At 35.7% G+C, this 26,744-nt stretch overlaps 1 protein-coding gene across 8 annotated transcripts in view; it reads right to left on the reverse strand.

The window, feature by feature from the left end:
- The window catches only part of MGAT4C (MGAT4 family member C), a 1,236,972-nt gene that overhangs the window by 1,060,104 nt on the left and 150,124 nt on the right, over positions 1-26,744 (reverse strand). For all 8 annotated transcript variants that reach the window (XM_056798595.1, XM_056798596.1, XM_056798593.1 and 5 more), the window contains exon 2: positions 23,119-23,151. The gene's annotated coding sequence lies outside the window, so the exon portion shown is untranslated. The remainder of the gene's footprint in view (positions 1-23,118; positions 23,152-26,744) is intronic.

Raw genomic sequence — 26,744 nt, forward strand, 5'->3', positions numbered from 1 at the left:
CACATATTTATACATAAATACATTTTAAATTATGCATGATGCAACTAGCACAATGACTAACACATACTAAATACTTAGTTAATGTGTGTTTACTGACTCAGTGGAGGTAGGTTGATGTGTAATAATAGATTTTTTTTAAGTACAAAAGAAAGGCAAAAGAAGAATTTCCATGAAATGTTTCCACACTATAGCAAAAGATGGTCCAAAATTATATATAGACAAATAAGGCAATTTTGGTACTATCATATTAAATTTAATAAATAATTTTTAAAAACTGTATTAACAAATCAACTTTATATACAACCATCCTTCCTCCTCTTTGCATATTGAAGTTTTCACACTTGATAATATTTGTATAAATTAGGGAGACCAAATTTTAGGCACCTCAGTTCCTACAAAATGGCCTCAGCTCTGAGATCACATTCTGGTTCCACTCTGGAGGGTATCTAAAGTTTGAAAGAGGTGCCAAACTTTTCTCAGACTACCTGGCTAATTTTGCCTTTGCATCAGAACCTTGGGGAGAAAAATACCTAAAATAAACTTGATGAGTCTCTCATTTCTAAGATCTCCAATTAAAAAAAAATATATATATATATATATATTTAAATAAGTTCAATGTTGAAGGATACTCAATTAAAAGGAAGTTCAGTTTTAGGAAAAAAATTATTTTATCAAAAAAAAATAAATGCTTAAGATAAACACATGATGCTTAATATCTGTTTCCTTAATATGGTTTTAGTTTTTTCAGTGATATATAATTTTTATGGCCCATTTGGAGTTTACTTGGCAAAGATATTTGAGTGTTTTTCCATTTCTTTCTTCACCTCCTATTACAGACAAGGATCTATGGCCAATATGGTTAAATAACTTACTCAGTATCACATATCTAGTAAATGTCTGATGTCAGATTTGAACTGAGGAAGGTGAGTCTTTTCCTACTCCATTGCCACTGTGCTAACTAGCTGTACTTCACTCATATTTTTAGAAATTAAACTACAATCCACCACTGCTATTATGCAAACTCAGGAAATTGATTATTAAACATGAAATAATTTTAGAATTTGGAATTACTGAAAAGGCTCACAATACCCATCATGAGATTTCAGTTCACTAAATTTTTGCTCATTGAATTTCTGAGGTGTTTGCTTCATTTCTTATTATTTCCTTTTTAAATAGGAAGGGATTTCTCCCTCCATTCTGTAAGATTCTTCAAATAAACAACATGAGCTAAGCCAGTGGAATAAGGGAGAAACAGAAGCTCTTCTGACCTATTTAATGAAGATCTCCCTAAAGAGAAACTTGGAATAAAGTCTAAACAGAGAACAAGTGCTTACAAGTGCATTACTCAGGCTCATGTTTGAAGTTCTATTATCAAAAGTAGTTTTGTGCATTTCTTTTCTTTTGAGGGCATAGTAGTTAACTTGAGTCAACAGAAACAAAGCATAAAAGACAACTACAAACATGGGATCTATAATCAGATTGGTTTGGGCAAGCAAAGGTAGTCATTGCCACATGTGTGCTGTCAACAATGCTAGAGAGTGGTAAGGGGAAAAGGGTTGGAGGAGTTGGAGGCAGACAGAGACAGAGATACAGAGACACACACACACACACACACACACACACACACAGAGAGAGAGAGAGAGAGAGAGAGAGAGAGAGAGACAGAGAGAGAGAGAGAGAGAGAGAGAGAGAGAGAGAGAGAGAGAGAGAGAGAGAGAGAGAGATTGGGAGAGAGAAAGATCTTTTCTCCCCTCTCCAAAAAGCATGAGGAAGAGGTGTAAAGACTTAGAGCATATTGGACAAGTAAGGAGTGAGAGAGAATAAGGGGGCTGAATTATTATTTTCAGACTTAACAAGTAGGCAGCTCTTCCTGGCTCCTTCGAACAACCATACCCTATGAGGCATGCAGTGTCTATAATCCAATCTCAACTCCAATCATAGATGCTCCCAAAATGATTCCTATAGACCTATCCCTATGTATCCCTAATAAAATAATCCCTAATAAAATAATAACATAATAAACTCCTATGATAGAAAGCTTAATGACATCTTAGTGACCAGGGAGTCCTAATGCTGCTTCATTCAATGTTGAAATTTATTATGTACTGATACAATTACTAATAATGATATGAGGAGTGTAGCCTGATGGATTTAGGTTCGTCATAGTTTTAAGATAAGAATACTTTCCAATGATATTTATGTATAAATGGAAACTTTGTGCCTTTGAAGTATAAAATTATGGTTGAGACTGAATGTAATAATTATATTTGATAGCCAAGGATTTTATTTATAAAATCCTAATGAAACACCCAAACTCAGCTGGAAATTTTATAGTGATTTAATTGATATAGTGGAGGAGATTAAGAAGAAGGAAGAATGAAGGGGCTAGTACTGGGCAGGAAGATTAGGAGATCTAGAAAATAAGGTTTTGAGTGTGAAGGAGGGAAGAATCAAACTGACCTCAAAAGGGGCTCAGCTAAGATGCCAGAACCTGAATCAGCTCAAGGGCAAAACTCACCACCAACATCCCAAGATGTTGAAATGCCTAGTACACTCTCAGCCAGAGTCACCTCTCTAGGGAAAGAGGAGAGAGGAAGTGACGTGCCTTATATAGACAGTTTTACATCACTTTTCCTGCATCTCATCTGTACCAATGATGAGTTAGCTTGACTTAGGACAGCCCAAAGGTCTGTCCTTTTATTCTGTACACGTCTATTGAAGGCCATTTCCTTAGATAATTAAATCTTGAGTTTGACACAGACCTTCCAAATCTTGTTCAACTAAGAAGGGAGGAGAAATGTAGAGTTTCCAAGACCTGATTCTGTTATTCCAAGTATCTCCATTGTTACTGATCAGGAAATAGCTAAATCAGATCTTCTAAAGAATGGTCTGATTAGGGTGGAATAGTTTTAAAATTCACAGAAGTACATCTCCCAGCATCCCTCTCCTCTTTCATCCTCACCTTGTGTGCTTGCATATTGTATATAGTTGTGTGTAACTCTGCCTCTCGTCTCTCTTCACTCATGACCCTGGCTGAGTTAGCTCCCTTTTTACTCTAAATTTTTATTTTAGTTATTGTTAATAAATCTTATAAAAGATAATATTTGGAGTTATTGTATATTAATTTTAAGCTTACATTTATTTCTATTTTTATTTGTTTTCTTACCATATAAAAATATGTATTTTTGAGTTGTTTTCCAGTAATTCCATGTTTTCCATAATAGGGAAGACATCCTTTGGCAAATTCAGCCTGGAGCTTGGGGCTCCTGCCTCTAATGCTAAGTAGTACTAGTTATATCTGCATATATACATATATGTACACATACATCTATATAGATATACACATAATGGATGTGTGTGCTTATTATGTCTTGTATAAAATTGTACAGATGATAAAAGTGAGTGTGGGATAGATGAAATAACTTACCCCAAATCACAAAACAAGTACGTCAGAGGCATGAGTTAAAATCAGGTGTCCTAACTGGTTCAGAGGATAGAATGTCAGATTTAACATCACGAATACCCAAGTTAAAATCCTGCCTTATATCTCCTCCATGAATTTTTTCTCTAATGTAAGTAATATGTTTCATGATGAACTTGGTAATATGTGTTATATGATAATGTGGGCAGGAATGTTTTGAACTCACATTACATTTTTTAAAAGGGAAAAATAAAATCCTGTCTTAGACACTTACTAATTAGGTGGCTTTGGATATGTTACTTTGTCTCTCAAATTCCTCATCTTTAAAAGGGTGATGATTATTTGTACCCAATAGAGTGATTTTATCAAGTGTGATAACATATATAAAACACTTTGCCAACATTAAGATGTTATTCAAAAGTTGTTATTTTTATTATGAATTATGCAATTCCTTTCAAATAGGACTTTAATGAGTTTTGCTCTGCATTGATAGAGGGAACCTCCACAAAATGAGTTTACTGGGCTAACCAATTCAAAGATCATAGGATCAGGTAATGTATAGTACTGCACTCTGCACTTCTGTACATGTATTAGCTCCTGAATAGAATATAAACTTCATGGAGGTGGGGATATTGGCTTAATTATCTTTTTCCTTCCCTACTATTGAGCAATGCTTTTTATATAATATAAATATTTGCATAGAATATTGCATATAATACTGATAAATGACCTCTGAATGAGTGAATGAATGAGTGAGGGAATGATGAATGTATGTGGCATACAGATTATTGTAGATGGGCTTTGGTGACATTTAACCCTACTTGAGTTTTAAAACACATTAATTTTCCTTCTTTATGAAAAATTAAAGGTCAATATTGTTGCATACATTTCAAAAGAGAAAGCCTTGGCCTTTTAGAACAACTTACTGTCAAATGAAGTAATTTTTAACATTTCCCTGAAAGCAGGGATTGAAGTTCAGTACACTGGCCATTCTTTTGATTTGCTTAGTTGACCTAGATAAGTCCATACGCCTCTAAAATTTATTGGTGCAGGTAATTTTTAATAGCTCCTAAAAGTACTTTTTTTCATCATTATGAAAAATGCCCTGTTAATTTCCTAAAAGGCATGAAGAAAACTGCCTACTAATTGCCCATGAAATGTATAAACAAATCCACAATCTGCTAGGGAATCTAGAGGAATTAAATGGGAAATTTTGTGCCAAATTAAATCAGAGGAGTATGCAAATTGAGTTAAAAACAGGTTGAAAAATATTGCTCTCAATTTCATTTTTAAGAAAGTAAGCATGGCCTCTAACTCATGAGCTGGCTCTCCTTTCCATTATCTGTTGGATTTCTATAGTGAGCATACATTCATCTTTGTAAGTGATCATGACGAAATATAAATTATCTCATCCCATTTAGTGCTCTGCCCTTGCAAAGAGGAGAGCAATACTTTAATGGAAACAGGTCTGGAAGAGTAAATGGACTGGAGTTTCATAGACAGCCAGTCTTACGGCTTCTCTCGGTTCTGATAAGTGGTTGGTATGAATCGTTTGGGGAGGGGGACGAGGGGGATGAATAGTTCACAAATCAAGAAAAGTGTCAAGGAACTATATAAAGTTTATAAAAAAAAAAAGGTGAAAAATGTATTTAATCCATTGCCAAACTGTGCACGATAGAAGTTCTTCCTTAGCCTCTGATAAGTGGTGGTTGTCAGCAAATGACAGAGAAGCATCTTATAATAGTGACATGTCAATTACCAGGAAAAAGATAACATTTCCCATTATTTTAAGTTAAAAATAAAATATGAAAAGGTATTGACTTACCTTCTTATTCAGTGGAAACTAAAGGTAATGATGTTAATGATGGGGTCAGTAGGGCTCAGAGGTTTATCCTTAATACACAAGCATTCAAGGGTGACAATTCCTATTGTTTTCCTCTTCTCGATTCACATGGCCATCACACCAGCCAGAACTGTCAAGACTTTACCTGGACTATTTCAACAAACCCCATTTGGCCTTCCTATCTCCATTTGTGCCCCTATATTATTTATCTCCTACATAGGGAAAACCAAATCAAATCAAACTCATGTCATAAAGCGCTGAGTAAATAGGCTTTATAATCAGAAAGACTTGAGGCCAGATCCTGCTTTTCATACATACTAGCTGTGTTACTATGAACAAATCACTAAGCATTTCCACAACCCAGAAATCTATGTTTTAGGGAATTTTTAAGATCCATGGGTGGGGGGGGGGGGATAAAAATTACGTAACACACTGATGGCCATGTTTTACTCTCCAGCTTGAGAATTTTAGGATCATAAGTTTAATAACCTTTAAATTCTAACTCTCCCATTTTGCAGATGGGGAAACTAAAGTCCAAAAAATTAAACAAAACAAACAAAAGTACATAGAAGGTGCTTTATAGAGTCTGGTTGAATTTTCAGGTATGGCCAAAGTGTTGATTTGTTTTATTTAACTGTACTTTGTTCCAAGGGAGGCTTAGGATCAGTGGTGTGCTGGTATCACATAGTTTAAAATGTTTTTTTTTAAGTTAAAAAATTAATATAGAGGATAATTTTTAAAATTTAGTCTGCATTATTAATATTTTCTACAAAAATTCAAGTCAAGGCAATCAACGTAATGATAAATCAAGCCATGATAAGTCAAGCATGATTTATAGCATTTGACAATTTCTGAGGTGGAAATGGCCACACTGAAATTTTTACAGTCAGCGTTCGTGAGCTGGTTCAAGCTGGCTTCAGCATATCTCTGCTTTGGGGAATAAGGGAAATCATTAGGATGTGATAATGATGTTAAAATCATTAATAAAACATTTCCATAGATAGATAAATGATAAATGTTTGCTGAATCAAACTGAACTTAATTGAATTAAGACTGCTTACCCACCATAAGTAGGAAATACTAATCTGCCTACATTTTCACTTCAGCCCTTTTGGCCTGCTGGTTTTTTCTACATTCATGATTTTGAACGTCTTTCCTCTTTGTCTCTACACAGACTATCCCCTTCTTTATCTCCACCTTTTACAATATCTGGCTCTTCTCTATCACTAGCTCTGTGACTCTCAATAACTCCATGGTTTTCTAGAAAATTCTAGAAGTTACAAAGAAGATACCAATCAGCATTGGTATAGGTAGTCCCTCACATGAGAATTCCCTCTATTAATCAAATTATAGGGCCACACCTGCTTTTTCAAATATTTTCTTTTTTTATGATTATCTGCCTAGTTTTTGTAACCACAAAGTAAGATGTAAACTTCTTGAGTTCAAGGACTATTACAATTTGTTTGTACAATGTATATCACAGTCTACCATGCAATAAACACTAAAACTGTGTCTCCTTTTCCCACCCAGCCTAGAAATGTAGCTCCTAGAAGGGTTTTAATGACCCAAAGAGTACATAAGAAGACAGCCTGATCTTTTACTTTTCCTTAGTTTCTGACTTTGACAGTTTCATCCTTTTTAAGCAATCTGACAACTTGTTATTCCCAGATGATTTATTATATTATATCAGTATAGGACTTAGGTGTTGGCCACACAACTGGCTTTAACACTATTTCAATGGAGAACTCCTGCACTCTAGCAAATCACCAATTTCAACCTCTCCTAGTAGGAAGGAGTACATGTGTTCACCATAATGCCAGCTTACATATCAAATATTTCATTCATATTAAACTTAGTTCAACTGAAAATAAGGTAATTTAAGGAAATATATACTCTGAAAATTCACTGTGTTTTCAAATCACCATTGGGAAAAATAGGAAAAATGATTTTTTTGGATATTAATTAGAACATGATAAACTTCATCTGAAGTAACACAAGACAAAATATAGACAGCTGCGTGAGATAAACAAAAAAAAAAATTCACCAAGATCAATTGTATAAACTCTAAAACCAAAAATTACTTTCATTTTATTAATTTATAGAGATGGATACTGAGATAGGAAAAGGGTAAATCTTAAAGATGATTATTTAGAATTCTCAAGTCTCCTAGCCAGACTTAGCATGCATATCCTCACTCAACCTTAGGGGAGCCTCAATCCACTTTTTAGATTCCAATATCAATTTCTATTTTTTAACTGTTAGTATTTATCTTTTAAAAGATATTTTATTTTTCAATTATACCAAAATCAATTTCTAATGAAAATGTATGAATTACCATGCTTTATTCCTCCAATGGATTTTTATGCTATCATCATTTGATTTGTACACTTGGTTCAATTTGTTGTTGAATATGAAGCCTTTGTAGGACCCCCCTAACTAGTAACACCTCCCCACCAAGTTTCCATTTTGTCTGCTTTGTGTGTATGTGTTTTGCATGGCAGCTAGGTAAGCGGATAGAGTACCAGGCCTGAAGTCAGGATGACTTCTCTTCTTGAGTTCAAATCTGGTCTGAGACACTGATTAGCTGTGTGACTCCAGACAAGTCATTTAGCCCAGTTTGCCTTAATTCCTCATCTGGAAAATAAGCTGGAGAAGGAAATGGAAAAGCACTCCAGTATCATTGCATACCAACCAAGCAAGCAACCAAGCAACCAACAAAAACCCTTAATGTCAACAAGGGAGTTCAATGTGACCGAAAAAAAAATAAAACAGCAACAATTCAGGGGCATAACTAATTGATTTGTTAGAATGTAAGCTTTTTGATGACAAGGAATTTTGCTCTTTTGTCTTTAGGCACAGAGCTGGACTGCCTGTTTCTAGTCTATCCTGAAGTACTTACATGATTTGGTCATGAGAGCAGTCCTTATTTTGACCACTGAGCAGGAAAGTGAAGAAGAAAGTAAAAGTGAACATCGTGGCTGCTCATTGGTAGATCTCAAGAAAGGCCAAGGTCAAAGGATTCATTACTGGAATGATGACAAGTGGACAGGACCAGACCTAGTAGGTCCTGTTTCCTTCTCACTTGGGGCAGCCTGAGCTGTTTGGTTCCCTTATGTTAGCTAACATTAGGTAGGAAGATTATTCTAAAATGGAAGATGTCTTAGGTTAATAAAAATTATAATCCAGAAGAAACAATTGAATGAGTGAATAAGTTAAATAAGTGAGTAGAGATTGAAATAGAATTTTAAAAAAGGACCATGGGAACAAGGATTTCAATGAGAAAAAGAAATTATATAGGTAAAAGTTATAGCAGTTGAACTGAAAATGATACATTCAGGAATCACTGGGTTTTTTAAAACTTTTTTTTGGAAGAAAATCATGTTCCCACAGTTAAGAAATAGAGATTGTTTTTATCAGTAGCAATTAATCAGTTAATAATTACTTATTAGGATTATGTACCAAGAATTATGCAGGGAGCCAGGGATACAGATCTAAAAATTAGAATCACTACTGGCAGAGCCTAGGGGTTGAGGTTCTGTATCTTTTCCATCTCCACTAAGGAGAGCCCTCCCATTCTAATCAGGCACATAGTCACAAGGCTGTGGACTTAGTTGATTTTTGTAATAGATGAATCATCTTTAGCTGCTTGATTTTTATCTCAGGAACTAATACTCAAAACTACTTGAACTCTTCAAAAGAGATAGGAGAAGTAGATGCCATGCCTTTGCCCCTATTCCAGCTGCATGGTGATTGCTTCCATATTACAAGGAGATACTCCGGGTGTGTACACCTGGATTTGGAGTCTCTGTCTTTTCTTCTTTTATTTCCTCTTTACTTGGTATAGGTGACTAAATCATCACGTCAAGATTGATTTTCATCCTATTTTGAAGGTATATCTGTGAGTTAAAGAAGTTGAATATTCTGGGACCCTTTTTTTAAAAAAATGTGTGCATGTGTGTGTGTTTGTGTGTGTGTATAACTGAGTGGTAACTCCTAAGATCCTACAGAAAGGGAGATCCCATAGGTAGAGGAAGGAGCTCAATCCCACAGCCTCATTTTACTGGAAGGTATGGATCTGGATTGATTTATCTGGTTAGAAGAAATGTGAACTGCTTAGTCAGAACTCCTACAAACTCTTTTAAAGATCCAATTACTTGTTTCAGTAGCCCTATAATAACAAAGTATTTGGTTTGTAAAATTTTTCAGTTCCCACTTAGAGGTTGTATGTTGTACCTCCATCCCACCCTCCAAAGAAATAAATATCTCATGATTTATATTATACACTGAATGGCCCTTCATTCTCTTGTAATTCTTCAATGAGATACTTTAAGGAAATTGCTCCAGACTGGTGAGGTAAGGGTACAAAGACCAAAAAAGCACACAAAAAGAAGCTTAGTACTTTCCTCTATGTTGCCAGGCAGCTCTTCTAAGATTGCTTTGTGACTAGGTGCCTGAATATAGAGAAAGGGTTCCCCTTAATGGAGCTGGAGAAGATGCAGAACTTCAGCCTTTAGGCTCTGCTAGTAGTAGTTCTAATTGTTAGATCTATATCCCAAGCTCCCTAAAAAAATGCTTGGTACAAAAGCCTAATGGGTAATTATTCACTGATTAATTGCTTCTGATAAAATAATCTCTATTTCTTAACCCTGGGAACAGGATTTTCTTCAAAAAAGAAAAGAAAAGAAAAGAAAAAAACAACACATCATTGTTTCCTGGATGTATTATATTTTCAGTTCAACAGCTCTAACATTTGTGAATATCATGTCCTTTTCTCATTGAAATCCTTGTTCTCATGGTCTTTTTTTCCTAATTGTACTTCAATTCCCATTCATTTGTTTAACTTATTTACTCCTTTCATTGTTTCAAATTAAAACATTTTCACAGTATTTGATCAGGGCAAGAGTTAAAAAAGAATTTGGAAGACATTGGCATGCAACTAAGTTTAAAGTCAATTCAGTGTGATAAGATAAAGTCTAAGTATGGCATATAAATGAATATAAACCAATAAACCAATACAATTGACAATACAGTTGACAATTTCTCAACAATAAGTGTTGAGAAAACCATAAATTTTAATATGAGGAGGTAATTATTGTATATTGTATTTTTTAGTCAACCAATAATGTGTATTATTGTATATATACATTATATAAATGTATAACATAAATGTATAACTATATATACACATATATCTTTTTTCTCCTGTATTAGAAATTGATACATTATATTTTGAAAGAACAGATACATTACAACAAACAGCACACAAGTCTACATATAAATTCTGACTATAAAGCAGGGATGAATATAACTGTACTAATTAGTTTCATGGATTTTTGAGGCTTAAATCATACAAATACTTGATAATAATTCCAAAGCAGAAAGGGATTGGCAGGGGGCCATCTAGCCCAATCATTTTATTTTACAAATCAGGAAACCAAAGACTTGAGGTTAAATGACTTGGCAAAGGTCACATGGTAAGTAAATGGCAGAACGGAGTTCAAACAAAGGTCTGCTTACTTCAAATCCAGCAATTTTCCCACTGCAAAGCTTTTTGCAAACTTTAAGAAGTGAAAAAAAAAACACATTATCTGTCTATGTATGTATGTATGTATGTATGTATCTATCTATCTATGTATCTATGTATCTATCTATGTATTTATGTATCTATGTATCTATGTATCTGTCTGTCTGTCTGTCTGTCTGTCTATCTATCTATCTATCTATCTATCTATCTATCTATCTATCTATCTATCTATCTATCTATCTATCTATCTCAGTGTTACAGCTCTTCCCCAAAGCAATTAAATGAAACCATAAAGAGTGATTGACCTTGTGTTGCTTTCCACTTATCATAAAAGAATGATAGAGAAATTATTTTATTAGTTTTATAGCAAAATTAGATATTTCATTTTGACCTGAGTTCCATTGTAGTTCAATTTTGTCCTCATTTGTTCTCCAATCACATTCATAGAATTGAATATGGAATGGAATCTCCTATAAGGCAGAATTCTGTTCATTTCTGTCTTCACATCCTCTGGGCCTGACATATAAATAAAAGTACTTAACAAATGCTTGTATGGATCAACTGTTGGTTGATAATATGTTTGATATGACAATAAGCCATTCCTCAGTCATTGATCCCATGGCTGGTTTCCAGTTTTTTAAGATTATAAACAGCACTACTATGAATATTTTTATTTAGATTATTATTTTGTGCTGACAGTAAGGGAAGCACATCTTTTATTCTAGTCCTTCTATAGATGCCATGAATGAATTCCCTCTGTATAAATACCTACATGCATGTTCAATTACAGAAACCATACCCAAGTTCCCTTTTCTAAATACAAGATATCATAAATGTTGGGAAAGTCAATGAAAGGAAGAGGAAAGAGGTAAAGGAAAGAGTTAATATATTTTGTATAGGCTACAGTATAACCTGCCCACAATGCTTTCAAAATTATCCACTCAGATTTCTATCATTCTTCTGGTTTTCTTCCAAAATAAAACATGTTTTCCCCCCCAGAATACATGTAGATATAATTTTTAGTAATCCTTTTCTGGCATTTTTCAAACCATGTTCTCTCCCTTCCTCCAAGCCCACCCCTTCCCCAAGTAGACAGATAATAAATATGGTATAGGTTATATATATATATATATGTGTGTGTGTGTGTGTGTGTGTGTGTGTGTGTGTGTGTGTGTGTGATGCAATGCATACTTCAATGTTCATCATGTAAAATATCTTCTTATAATTACCACTTTATTGCTAAAATACATATATATATATATGTATATATATATATGGAGATTCTAAAAAGCAAGGCAGTTTGCTCAAAATAAAGCCTTGATTTGAATTCACAACTTCTCTGGCAGCAATAGTTTTTGTTTATGTGCTTCTTAATTTATTTGTGCCCTGGTGATTCCCCAAATGACATTTTATAACTTCACAAAATTAGGAAATTGTAAGTAGACTAATTAAGGATGAAAACAGAGGAGAGACAATCCAAGAGGTATGTAGGAAGCAGAATGTGCCAGGTTCTTGAGGTGAGTTAATTACAGTTTTAGGCATTTCATTTTTCTCCAAAATCATTCTGAAAGAAAAACATGCTGTTTTTAAACATGGTAATTCACTACTCTGATTCTAGTGGAGCAATCTAACTAAGAGGCTTATCTTCAATAGGCTGTCCAACTGATGATGCTTTCTTTGGTTATCACAACTTATGAAACAAGGAAAAACTCAAAAAAGTTTCTTAGTTACCTTCTACTTTGTGAGGTGAATGGGCAGAGTATCAGAAAAGATGCACAAAAATCAGAATATGTAAATTATATGTAAATATTGATAGCTCTTGGTACTCCAAAGGTGATAAATTTAACTCAATGACCTATGTGTGGACAACTGTTATGAGAGGCTAAATTGTAATCATCTTGACATTATTATGATATGTGATTTTGAATTTTGAAAGAATGTATAACTAAATGAAAGGGTAATTTTAGAAGAGATTATAGACTAAGGGTGTGGAATACACACACAGATAAACACACACACACATAAAAAGACATACACATGCACATTAAAAAAAAAAATGGAAGGGTGGCTCACAGGTTCTACCCAGCCAACTGAGTTATAACATAAATGGGTTACTGATCTTACAAAATGTGAAAAGAAGAAATGACATTTATGTCAAATCAATCAATTCATTGTCAAATAATGAAAAAAATGAATAAAAAAGGGAAAAATCTATTCAGAGGACACCCAATGCAGAATCCAAATCCAAATCAAGATAACTTCTCTGTGTCTCAGTTTCCTTGCCTATAAGATGAGGTGGATGGATGAGATGATCTCTAATGTATCTTTCAAGTGAAAAATCTGTGATATTTTTATACTATTTAGCAAATGTGGATAATTAAAGCTAAGAAATTAAATGACTTGTCTAAGATAACAGAGAAAGTAATCGAGTTAGTATGCAAACACTTAGCTTTTCATCTGATTTGGTGCCTAGTACTTGTTCAGTTGACCAAGGCGCCCTTGACCAGATCCCCCAAAACCGCTCCATTGAACAACTTGACGTCCCTCCGTCAATAGAGGAAGTCCAAAAAGCCATTCAACAAATGAGTGCAGGCAAGGCACCTGGTAAAGATGGGATCCCAACCGAGGTGTACAAGGCCTTAAATGGAAAGGCGCTCCAGGCATTCCACATAGTGCTGACCAGCATATGGGAAGAGGAAGACATGCCCCCAGAACTCAGAGATGCCTCCATCTTAGCCCTATACAAGAACAAAGGCTCACGAGCAGCCTGTGACAACTACAGAGGCATCTCACTACTCTCCACTGGTGGAAAGATCCTCGCCCGTGTTATACTCAACAGACTCCTGTCATCTGTTTCAGAGCAGAATCTGCCTGAATCACAATGTGGCTTCCAACCAGATCACAGCACCATCAACATGGTCTTCACACTGAGGCAAATGCAGGAAAAATGCCTTGAGCAGAACCTGAGTCTCTACATTGTCTTCATAAACCTGAAAAAGGCGTTCGACACAGTGAACACAGACACATTGTGGGTGATCCTCAGCAAGCTCGGTTGCCCAGCAAAATTCGTCAAACTGATCCAGCTCTTTCATGTCGACATGACAGGGGAAGTCCTATCTGTTGGAGAGACTCCCAATCACTTCAACATCTCTAATGGCGTGAAACAAGGCTGTGTCCTTGCTCCGGTACTATTCAACCTATTTTTCACCCAAGTATTACGACATGCTGTGATGGATCTAAATCTGGGCGTCTACATCAAATATCGACTGGATGGCTCACTATTCGACCTTCGCGGCCTGACTGCAAAAACAAAGACAACAGAGAGACTCATCCTGGAAGCTCTCTTTGCACATGACTGTGCTCTCATGGCCCACCAAGAAAATCATCTCCAAACCATTGTGGACAGGTTCTCCACCGCAACAAAACTGTTTGGCCTGACTATCAGCCTCAGCAAAACAGAGGTGCTGTTCCAACCCGCACCAGGGAGGCCAACGAACCAGCCGTGCATTACAATCAATGGCACGCAGCTTTCCAACGTCAACACTTTCAAGTACCCGGGCAGCACCATCACCAGGTCCCTAGACCAGGAGATTAATGCCAGCATCCAAAAGGCCAGCCAGGCACTTGGGAGGCTGCGCTGCAAAGTCCTCCAACACAGCGGTGTAAGCACTGAGATGAAGCTCAAAGTGTACAACGCAGCGGTCCTCAGCTCGCTCCTGTACAGTTGTGAGACATGGACACTGTACCGGAAGCACATGAAACAGCTGGAGCAATTCCACCAATGCTCCCTCCAGTCAATCATGAGGATCCGATGGCAGGACCGAATCACCAACCAGGAAGTCCTCGACAGAGCCAACTCCACCAGCATCGAAGTCATGGTCCTCAAGACCCAGCTACGATGGTCTGGACACATCATCCGCATGGACCCACAGCGAATACCAAAGCAGGTATTCTATAGTGAACTGTCAGCTGGACTCAGGAAACAAGGCCGACCAAATAAAAATTCAAGGATCAGCTAAAGTCCAACTTGAAGTGGGCTGGCATCACACCAAAGGAACTAGAACTCTCTGCCTCTGTCAGAAGCAGCTGGCGAACCCACATTCACCATGCCGCCACCCCCTTTGAAGATGAGCGACGTCGACGTCTTGCTGCTGCGCGTGAACGCCGACACCAGGCCACAACCGCACCTCCCATAACAACTGGAGTTCCATGCCCCATGTGCCACAAACTTTGCTCCTCAGCCTTTGGACTCCAAAGCCACATGAGGGTACACTGTAGATGAAACTGCACAAAGACAATAGTCATTCTCGATCACCGAGAGACTACCACTACTTGTTCACTTGACCACTGAAGACATAATATCCCTAAACCACCTCATGTGTCTTGAGTAAAAATCACAGATCAAGTAAATATAAATAGCAAAAGAGAAAAGACAGTAAGTAGGAGAAGCTATGACTGAGTGACACTTCAACACATTTTACTTGTTATTTAGTCATGATTCCTTTTACCCATCATTGCTCACAAGAACTGGAAAGCTAAGGATAGCAGCAGGAGGTGGCACCCCACTAACTCTGTACAATATGAGGATAGCAGGGAGTGAACTGAAAAGGGCGACAACGCAAGCAATGATTGCTGGCAACATCAGTCCCTATATGAGCAAGTCTCCTTCTATTAAGGAGGATGTTGACCTGAGCCAGATAAAAAAAATCTCACCAAGGAATCATCGTATGATAAAACCACTGCCTTGTGAAAACAGTTACATTTCTTGAGTATATAAAATTCTTAAAACCGATATTTTTGACAGAAATTCACATTAAAAAAGAATGATATCTCTACAAAGGCATTTTTTCTTTAAAGTGTATTTCACTTGCTCCAAAAAAAAAAAAAATATATATATATATATATGAGAGAGAGAGAGAGAGAGAGAGAGAGAGAGAGAGAGAGAGAGAGAGAGAGAGAGAGAGAGAGAGAGAGAGAGAGAGAGAGAATTAAATGGAACGAACTTGTTATGGTTGCTTCCTTTGACCCTTACTCTGAATGTTGCCTTAGGTAAGCAATAGTTTTATGAGGTTTCAGGGTATTCCTTTATGAAAAGTGGGGCTTTAAATAAATAGCCTTGGGGATCCCATCCATTCTAATTATATACTTCTTTCAATGTGTTTGATTTTGCTTCTTTCTGAATTAGGAAATTAAGGTCTAGTCACATTTTCTGAAAAACACAACATTTGGACTCCAAGAAAGAATTTTCACACAAAGGGCGAATAGTAGCATATCCTGGTTTCCAAATTATCTAGTCCTGCCCATTTTATAATGATGAAAATTCCTTCTGGATTATGGGATATCCCTAATCTATACCCCCTGATTCTAAATCAATGAGACACCATGGTTTGGGAGGCAATATCACTTAGTGAATTGAATTCTATATTGTGGGTTGCAATTCCATTTCTAAAATGTTCTAGTTCTATGATCCTGAAAAAGTCACTTAACCTTTCCCTGTCCAAGTTTCTTAATTTGTAAATCAGATAATGTATATAGAATCCTTTAAACAGTGTAAATATCTGACTAAAAGTAAGCTCTTATTTTGTTGAGGCCATTAGAATCATTAGAGTCTGCACTTGGCTAAGTTCATTATAAGAAAAGTATTAAACAAACAGGTTCTAGGTCAACCAGTATAGGTATATTGTCTTTTGGAACCTCAGGTTATCAGCTTTCTATAATGCATTGGTTCAGGGAGTTAATTAGTAATGTTTCTTTTGAAGCTGAATACCAGGTAACCAATCATCTCTGGTAAATATTTCTTATTGCTCATCAGAAATACAGGATGAAATGGTGTCCAGGTCCAACATCCTTAATACTTAAGTGCCAACTGATCATATTCTCCATGATTAGATCTATTCCCTCATGTTCTCCTAAACCTATTCTTTAATTTCATGAGAATGTTTGCTACCTTTTACCCTTCACTATTTCTAAACCTATACATATGGTCTGGCTACATTCTTCTCCCTGCCCTATTGCTATTCCTGAGGTTTAAATCTAATCTCTCTTCTACCCTCTTTAAATATGTGTTATCTTAAATTCTTCACCACTCCTGCCTTGTGTATTTTAATAAAAATCCAAGATTTTGAAAAGTTTTTTTTTGTTTGTTTGTTTGAGAAAGATCTTCAAGGAAGAAGCTTGCTAACTCCTAAATCCAGAGAATGAACTGTTGCAGAAAGATGCCAGAAAACCTACATTACATCAAGATCAAGAATAAACCTTGGGGTGTGGTTGCTTGAACTGAAGGTTTATTTAAATTTATTTTGAATGTACACTCTTCTGCCAAAGGGGACTGCCCCCTAATTGGCTTCTGTCAATGTGCCCAGCAAAACATTGCTTTTGCTGTCTCTCTTTATCTATCTCTCCTATTTTTCCCTTATCTCTAACTATTGTAATTTCATAGCTGGTATGTTTACAAGACCCATGGAGAGACTAGTCTTCCTCAGACCTCAGGGAGAAATTGTGAATTTCAAAACTACTCCACCCTATTCAGACCATTCTTTAGAAGATCAGATTTAGCTATTTCCTGATCAATAACAATAGAGATACTTGGAATAGACAGAATCAGGTCTTGGAAACTACAATCTCCACCCTACTCAGTGTAACAAGATTAGGAAGGGCTGCAGCAAACTCAAGATTTAATTATTTGAGAATATGGCCTTCAATAGACATGTGCAAAAAAAGGACAGACCTCTGGGCAGTCCTAGGTCAAGCTAGAGTCACCATTGGCACATGTGAGACACAGGAAGTGAGGTAGAGAACAGCCTCTGGAGTTCTTGGGACTTCCTGTGAAGAGGGCTAGAGGCAGTTGGAGGCTGGTGTTCTGAGTTGGAGGAGCCCAAGGACTGTTTTTCTCCAGATTGGTCACGTGAGTTATAGGACTGATCTCTCTTTGCCTTGGCTATCCAGGGCCTTAAAGTCCACTTTGCTCAGCCTGAGCAGAGTGGGTATTTAAAACCTCTTTCCTTCTCTCCCCTTCTTCCCCCTCCCCCTTTCTCTCTCTCTCTCTCTCTCTCTCTCTCTCTCTCTCTCTCTCTTCTCTCTCTCTCTCTCTCTCTTTCTCTCTCTCTCTCTCTCTCTCTCTCTCTCTCTCTCTCTCTCTCTCCTCTCTCTCTCTCTCTCTCTCTCTCTCTTCTCTCTCTCTCTCTCTCTCTCTCTCTCTCTCTCTCTCTCTCTCTCTCTCTCTCTTTCTCTCTCTCTCTCTCTCTCTCTCTCTCTCTCTCTCTCTTCCTCTCTCTCTCTCTCTCTCTCTCTCTCTCTCTCTCTCTCTCTCTCTCTCTCTCTCTCTCTCTCTCTCTCTCTCTCTCTCTCTCTCTCCCCCTCTCTCTCTCCCTCTAATACTTTCTTCCTCCTGTTTGTAATTAAACACCATAAAAAAAGTTGGCAGCTGACTTGAGTATTTCATTTAGGAATTACATAAGTGAATTCCTTGGTGACATTAAATTAATATATATTAGTCTTTTAAAAGTGATTTCCATATCACACTTGTTACACCCCAACTCTGGATTTTTTCTACTATTTGCCTTCTCCATATATACTCATATACATGCTTCTATGAATACATCAAACAGCCATCTTCAAACCTGTGTTTTTTATTCTTAATTCAGCTTCCAGTACAATAAGAATATTTTATTACTGTTCTCTGAAAGATCCATTATCCCTCTCATTATAGTGGCTATTATAAGCCTTCTTTTCCTTCCTCAAGCACTGCTCTGCCATTTGATGTTCCATGAACTTCTCAAATTCAACACACTCAAAATAGCAATTTTTATCAGTATACTCAGTTGTCTTCTTGTGATCATTCAAATTCCTATAGAAGATAATAACCTTCCAGTGACCCAGATTCACATACTAAGAGTGTGTTATCCTTAACTCCTCCTTCACTCTGTATATCCAATCACTCAACAAACATTGTCATGTCTTCCTCCATAATATCTTTCATATACATCTCCTTCTCTGGAATCAGAGAGCCACCACCCTAATTCAGAAATTCACCATCTTAATCCCAGACTATTATAGTTACCTTCTAATTAGACAGCCAATTTATTGTCTACTCCAACTCTATCTTCCATACAGATGATTTTCTTATAGGACATGTCTGACTATGTCAACCTCCCCCTGCTCAATAAAATTTCCTGGTTCCCTATTCCCTCTATGATGAATTTTGAACATATTTTTGGCACTTAAATGTATTCACAAAGAAATTAATTAGAAATAAAGTGGATTACCATTGATTTGGAAATGCATAGGCAAATTGTGGTACATGTTCAAACATAATGTTATACTAATGTTCTCTAAGAAATAATGAATGAGCACAGAAAATAAAGGAAATGCTAAATGAACTGATGCAGAGTATAGTAATGAAAGTCAAGAAAACAATATACCCAATGACTTTAACAGTGTAAATGTGAAAGCAATCATAAAACATTTAAATGTGAATGGAGAAATCTTTAAAGAACAAGCATGGTTTCAAAGAAATATGTAGATATAGATTTTATTAGAATACGTATAGACATACATACTTATAAAATATACTTCTAAAATCAAATATACTTATGAAAATTCTTCATGAATTCATATAAATACAAGTATATGTGTAGACACACTCATACCAAATATATATTGTAAGAGAGAAATCAGATCCAGCATGGAAAAAGAGCAATCCAAGCAGGGGAAGGGCAAGGAAGATGGAGAATTCCAGGAAGGAACACAAAACAGCTGAGGATAAAACTGCCAGATCACCTCACTTCCCTTTGGGAGTTCTCCTGGAGTGGTTGGTCTGAGAGAAACCTCTGAGACAGAAGACCTTTCTGATCACTGATCACCTCTCAGTGAACCCAAAACCCCTTGGATCCAGCTGAGGATAAAGGAGTAAATGGGACTTTGTTAGGAAGCCATTCACCCAAAGAACTCTCTCCATTCCCTGAAATTTGTCCTTTGAACTTCATGCTACAATTAAGCTAGATAGAAGTCAGGACAGATCTCACAGCTGACCAAGGAAGGTCAGGTAGATAGCCTGAGCCCTCAGGATTTGGGAAGGGGGTCAGTCGTTAACTCATAGGGATTTCCCATTTCTCATTTTCCTTATTCAACAACCCCACTCTCTGTCTTGTGTGTCCTATTAGAATAAAAGAGTTATTCCTCTTAGACCAAGTTTGCCTGCCTCATAACATCAAGGAAGGGAACTGAAGCTTGGGGAGGAAAGGCATACCTTTTCCTCTAGAGGGAAGTCAGCTTGAGTCCTTAACCTTTATAACCAACCCAGTCTCTGAAGAGACATATTTTGTCCCTCTAAAAGACAATTTGTGTTGAGAGAGAAGGATCAATCTATCTATTCTCTCTATCTTCCGGCTCTGTCACATCTCTCTTACTCTTTACTTTGTGTGTCCCCAAAGTAAACAATAGGTCATTCCATTCTGGCCATCTATTACAATATGAATAAAAAGGAGTACTATAGTTCAGTGGATAGTAGGCTAAAATAAATATTAAAAATATCTTCCTTTCAAATCCCACTTCTGATGTATTAGGTATTACAAACTCTGTAAATCTTACCTATGAAGTCACAGTTATGGTGTGATCTGTGTTTGTGGATGAACCATGTTTTATATGATATATGCATGTGTTCTTTTAAACACTTTTTTCATAAGTGTTCATATGGCTGAAATAAAATTCCATTCATTTCCAAGTTTACTCTAATAATAAAGACATAATAAAATATTTTTGCTCATCTGTCATTTTTTTTCTACTAAGGCAAACTTAATGTGTGTTCTTGGCCATTAGAAACCTACAAGTAATGACAACTTTATTTTACATATAACTTCAGAGATTAGTGGAGCAAAATTAGTGACCTAAAAATCAGATCATCTATATGCCATTCTCAAACACCAAGTTTTTACTAGCTAATCAAATATATTTCATATAAACACAGCGATTACAAGTGGGAGGGAAGCACATTTTCCCCTCACCCCACACCCCACTGAAACATAAACAAAAATAAATCAACAGAAAACCTATATTCTTTATAACATGTAGTTATTCCCCCCATAAACATTAAATAAATTGCTCCGTCATTTGAACTGCCAGATGACTGACACCCACATACCATAACTGCTACTTATTTGGGGACTACATATTAAATCAGAATATGTGTGGTTATCAACAGCCTCTCTATTTCTCACTATTTTTTCTTGTTGTCATCTCAGAGAACTTGATTTTAGTTCATGACAATGAACCCATTTACAAAAATATTTTAAGAATTAGAAAAAAAGACTTTACTCACAAAAGAAAACAAATTAAGTTTAGTTATCAAAATATATTAGATAATCTCCCGTCATTACAAGAAAATGCTTGAATCAAATAACTTAAAGGGTCCCTAGTGAGATCATAAGGATTTTTCCAAACTGAATCAATTTCTTCATTAAAATACTATGAATATATGTAATAGCCCAGTTTGAGTAAAGTATATTTGAATGAACTGTATGAATGTTTTTTTTTTAATGCTACAATGTGCTAGGCACTATGTTAAGTATTGGGGATACAAATTCAAAGGAAAGATAATCTCTGCCATCAAGGTACATACACTTTGGTGAGAAAAAAAAAATAAAACAAAACATATAGAGGATTAATGGATTCATGAGCACAGGAAGGAGTTTTGACTTTAGAAGTTGTGAAGATTACAGGGAAAGTTCTATCAAGTGAGGAATGGCTGAACTAATTATGCTATATACTTGTAAAGGAATACCATTGTACCATAAAAAATGACAAATTAAGAATTAAAAAAAACTGGAAAGACTTATATGAAGTGATACAAAGAAGTGGGCAGAACAAGAGCATTATACACAGTAACAGCAACAATGTATGATGATCCACTGTAAATGACTTAACTATTATCAGTAAGGCAAGCATTCAGGACAACTTAACAAATTTAGATTACTCCACCCTACTTAGATCTTACTTTATGGAGAAGATGAAATAGTAATCTCCTGATTGAACAATAAAAGTACTTAGTTCTTACTTTATAGTGAAGCTAGAACTTTAAGCTAAGTCTATTTTAATACATTTATTTTTATTTTTTTAATTTTTTAATTTTTTAATATTTTAATAATTTAATACAAAAAGGTGTTAAGTAACTATAAAGGTTAAATTAATCACAAAAAGGTCAAGTAACTAACAAAAGGTGAACTTAACAAATAAGTGTTAACTAACTCAAAATATATAATCTAATCAAAGACAATGAGAACTAAAGAATGGGCAGTCCTGGAGAAAAGCCTCTGATGTGATTGATAGACATGAAAATTGAGAGGAGTGGACACAAGAGTAAAAGGTATATATGTTTCACTTCACTTCCTCTCTCCGGTACCTTTGGCAGCAAAGAGTTGCCTGGTGGCAGTGTGCTTAGCCTTTCAGCATCTTGGCATGGCTACAGCTATTGTCTGGTTCAGTGGTGAGTTTCTGGTGGAGTTTTCTCTCCTTTACTTTCCAAACTTTATCCTCTTAGAAGCCTCTAATCTCCTTCAAAGACCTAGTGGTGGAGATCATGAACTCCCCTTGGCACAGGCCAGGTGGGAGAAATCCTATACCTTCTTCCCTCTTTTCTCCTTAAAATCCTTCCCTCTATATTAATTAAAATTACCATAAAATTCCAGACTGACTTGGGTATTTTATTTGGGATTTTTTCCCAGGCAGCCAATTAATTAAGATTGTGAGTCACAACCTTAAAATTATCTCCACATAATGAAAAAAGGATATCTACCACTATAGAAGGACCAAATGGAGTCTGAATGCAAATCAAAACATCATTCATTCTTTACATTATTTTCTTCATGAACTTTTCTTTGTTGTAGGCAATACACACACTTATATGTTTATGTATATAAAAATTTGCACATATAAGAATAAATGCACATATATGTATCTATATGTAGGTGTGTATGCATGTATGTATGTTTATTTATTGGCATATTTGTTGGGTAAAGAGGAGGGAAGAGGAGAAATTCTTGTGTTTTCCAGGGTAGATGGTAAGATCCGTGAAAAGATCTAAACTTTATGATAGATGACCAGATAGGATGTGGAGCATGTCTGAAGTCAACCAAATATGAAAAAGTACAGTCCCTTCTTAACTTGCTCTTCCCCCTATTTCTTACTCTCCTTTCAGTCACAAGTTCTCATTGGAACATAGTTCACAAATGATCTAAATATTTACTAAAGTTCTTTCACTTAACAACATAGGTTTCTCCCTCAGGTCTTATCACGATACATAAAAACTTGATATTTCCAAATTATGGTACAACTTACCCATCCAGGATGGATGAAACAGCAGCTGAAAACCTATGAGGAGATTAGAAATAAAATTGTTATAAAATAACCAGCAAAATCATAACAAGTCTCAAATTTATGTACGAACTACTTTGAATATATAGTAAACCATTCAAGTTTTCCTGAAGGTATTGAATTTCTGTTTGACTAGACAATGGTAAGTGACTAGCAAGGAACTTAATCTAATTCATCATGTATCCATAATTTCAGCAGATTATGCTATTTTCTATGCCCTAATGAAGGCCCATAGAATTGTTGAGGCTGAAATTTTTTGCCCCCAGTGGAAAATGTAGTTCCAATGTTTTAGTTTTATTTGAATATTTTATAAATAAGAAACTGATTAAATAAAGACTGGGGACATGTCCTGTGATTTAGACCTGGGTTAAATAAGAAAAACAGGAATAGAAATTGAACAATTGAAAAATGACAAAAATATTCCATTTCAGAAAAGGTTATTAAGGACCTTTTTGGGGGGGTTCTAAATCTATGATTTTTTAAAAAATATATATTTAATTAGTCAATTTAGAATATTTTTCCTTGGTTAAAAGAGTCATGTTCTTTCCTTTCCCTCTTACAACTCCCCATGGCTGAAGCACAATTCCATTGAGTTTTACATGTATCTTTGATCAAAACTTATTTCCATAGTATTGATATTTGCACTACAGTGATCATTTAGTCTACACCCCCAATCATATCCCCATCGACCCATATGATCAAGCAGTTGTTTTTCTTCTGTGTTTCTGCTCCTACAGTTCTTCTTTTGGATGTAGATAGTGTTCTTTCTCATAAATCCCTGCGAATTGTTCTGAATCATTGCATTAATACTACTAGAAAAGAATTACATTTGATTCTACCACAGTGTATCAGTCTCTGTGTATAACATTCTCCTGGTTCTGCTCCTTTCACTCTGCATCAATTCCTGGAGGTCATTCCAGTTCACATGGAATTCCCCCAGTTCATTATTCCTTTAAGCACAATAGTATTCCATCACCAACAGATACCACAATTTGTTCAACCATTCCCCAATCAAAGGGCATCACCTCATTTTCCAATGTTTTGCCACCCCAAAGAGTGTAGCTCTGAATATCCTTGGACAAGACTTTTTCCTTATGATCTCTTTGGAATATAAATTGGTAGACAGACTTTTAGAACCCTTTGGGCATAGTTCAAAATTTCCCTCCAGAATGTTTAGATCAATTCACAACTCCACCAGTAATGCATTAATGTCCCAATTTTGCCAAATCCCCTCCAACATTCATTACTTTCCTTTGCTATCATGTAAGCCAATCTGCTGGGTATGAGGTGGTACCTCAGAGTTGTTTTGATTTGCAATTCTCTGATTATAATAGATTTAGAATACGTTTTCATGTGCTTATTAATAGTTTTGATTTCTTCATCTGAATATTGCCTATTCATGTCCCTTGCCCATTTATCAATTGGGGAACAGCTTGATTTTATTGTACAATTGATTTAGCTCCTTATAAATTTGAGTAATTAGACCTTTGTCATAGGTTTTTGTTATAAAGATTTTTTCCCAATTTGTTGCTTCCCTTATTTTGATTTCATTGGCATTATTTGGACAAAACTTTTTAATTTAATGTAATCAAGATTATTTATTTTACATTTTGTAACTTTTTCTAACTCTTTCTTGGTCTTAAAATCTTTCCTTTCTCTAAGATCTGGCAAGTATACTATTCTGTGTTCACCTAATTTACTTATAGTTTCCTTCTTTATATTCAAGTCATTCACCCATTCTCAATTTATCTTGACATAGGGTGTGAGATATTGATCGAAACCCAATCTCTCCCATATTGTCTTCCAGTTTTCCCAGCCATTTTTGTCAAATAGTAGATTTTTGTCCCCAAAGCTGGGATCTTTGGGTTTATCATAGACAGTCTTGCTGAGGTCACTTACCCCAAGTATATTCCAATGATCTTCCTTTCTGTCTCTTAGTCAGTTGTTTTGATAACTACTGCTTTATAGTATAGTTTGAGATCTGGTACTGTTAGGCTACCTTCTTTCATTTTTTTTTTCATTATTTCCCTGGATATCTTTAAACATTTGTTCTTCCAAAAGAACTTTGTTATGGTTTTTTCTAACTCAGTAAAAATGTTTCTTGGTAGTTCGATGGGTGTGGCACTAAATAGGTAAATAAGTTTGGGTATGATTGTGATTTTTATTATGTTAGCTCATCCTAACCATGAGCAACTAATGTTTTTTCCAATTATTTAGATCTAGTTTTAATTGTGTGAAATGTATTTTGGAGTTGTGTTCATATAGTGCCTGTGTTTGTCTTGGCAGATAGATTCCTAAGTAGTTTATATTGTCTAGGGTGATTTTAAATGGAATTTCTCTTTCTAATTCTTGCTGCTGAGATGTGTTCGAAATAAATAGAAATGCTGATGACTTATGTGGGCTTATTATGTATCCTGCAACTTTGCTAAAGTTGTTGATTATTTCCACTAGATGTTTAGTTGATTCTCTAGGATTATTAAGGACATATTAAGCAAGGCCTTCTTCCAGACCTTCATATCCAAGTACAAAAAGACTAGTGTTATGATCTCAGTGATAGAGGGAAATACCAGGTGAAGAAACTCCTTAAATAAGTCAGCACCTACTATGCAACTGATAGACTTAGAAAGTTACCTATAGCACTGAGAATAAATGAGTTGCCAAGGGTTAAACATGAAGTATTTGTAACAGGCAGCACTGTCACACAGGATTTTTTTCTTTCAAAGTTGATTTTTTATTTATTTTTAGTATCTGCCTCTCTAGGAATAAAGACAGAAGCAAATGTTATCTAACAAAAAAGGAATTTATATTCTGTTGGACAGACAAAATCATTTGTGAATAACAGGAACTTTTTCATATTTATTTTTATATATCCCTAGTTTTGTTTTGTTTTGTTTATTTTTTATTTTTAAAACCCTTATCTTTCTTCTTGGAGTCAATACGGTGTATTAGCTCCAAGACAGAAGAGTGGTAAGGGCTAGGCAATGGGGGTTAAGTGAATTGCCCAGGGTCACACAACTGGGAAGTGTCTGAGGCCAGATTTGAATATATATCCCTAGTTCTTAATAGTACTTGGTATATGCTAGGGATTTAATAAATGCTTATTGATGAATTTTTTGATTTATGTGAATAAAAACATCATAATTTAATAATGTATCATAAAATCCAAATACTTGATTGCCTTTTATGAAAACAAGATATAGACTCTTTAGAGAATTAGTGTGTGTGTGTGTGTATGTGTGTGTGTATCTGATCAGGAAGATCTGGGTTCACGTTTGACATCTGATCCAAATAGACTGTATGACCCTTGGCAAGTCACTTAAACTTTAGATATCCTGATTGTGCAGGTGGAAAATTTGCTACACCTGAGCTACATTCTCAGCATCCTTTTAAGTTATGTCCTCATTTTATGTAAGGAGGCTTGAGATATAAATTTGGCTGAGACCCACACTGTGGGGCTCTCTCTCTCTTTCTCTCTCTCTCTCTCTCTCTCTTTTTTTTTTTTTTTGAGCTTGTGCTTTTGGTTAAGTGCTGCAGGTGTGAGTCTCTGGCTCTTTACTTGACTGAAGAATTTTTTTTTCTTTACTCTCTTT

Source organism: Monodelphis domestica, chromosome 5, assembly GCF_027887165.1.
Source record: "Monodelphis domestica isolate mMonDom1 chromosome 5, mMonDom1.pri, whole genome shotgun sequence".
NCBI classification, from domain to species: domain Eukaryota; kingdom Metazoa; phylum Chordata; class Mammalia; order Didelphimorphia; family Didelphidae; genus Monodelphis; species Monodelphis domestica.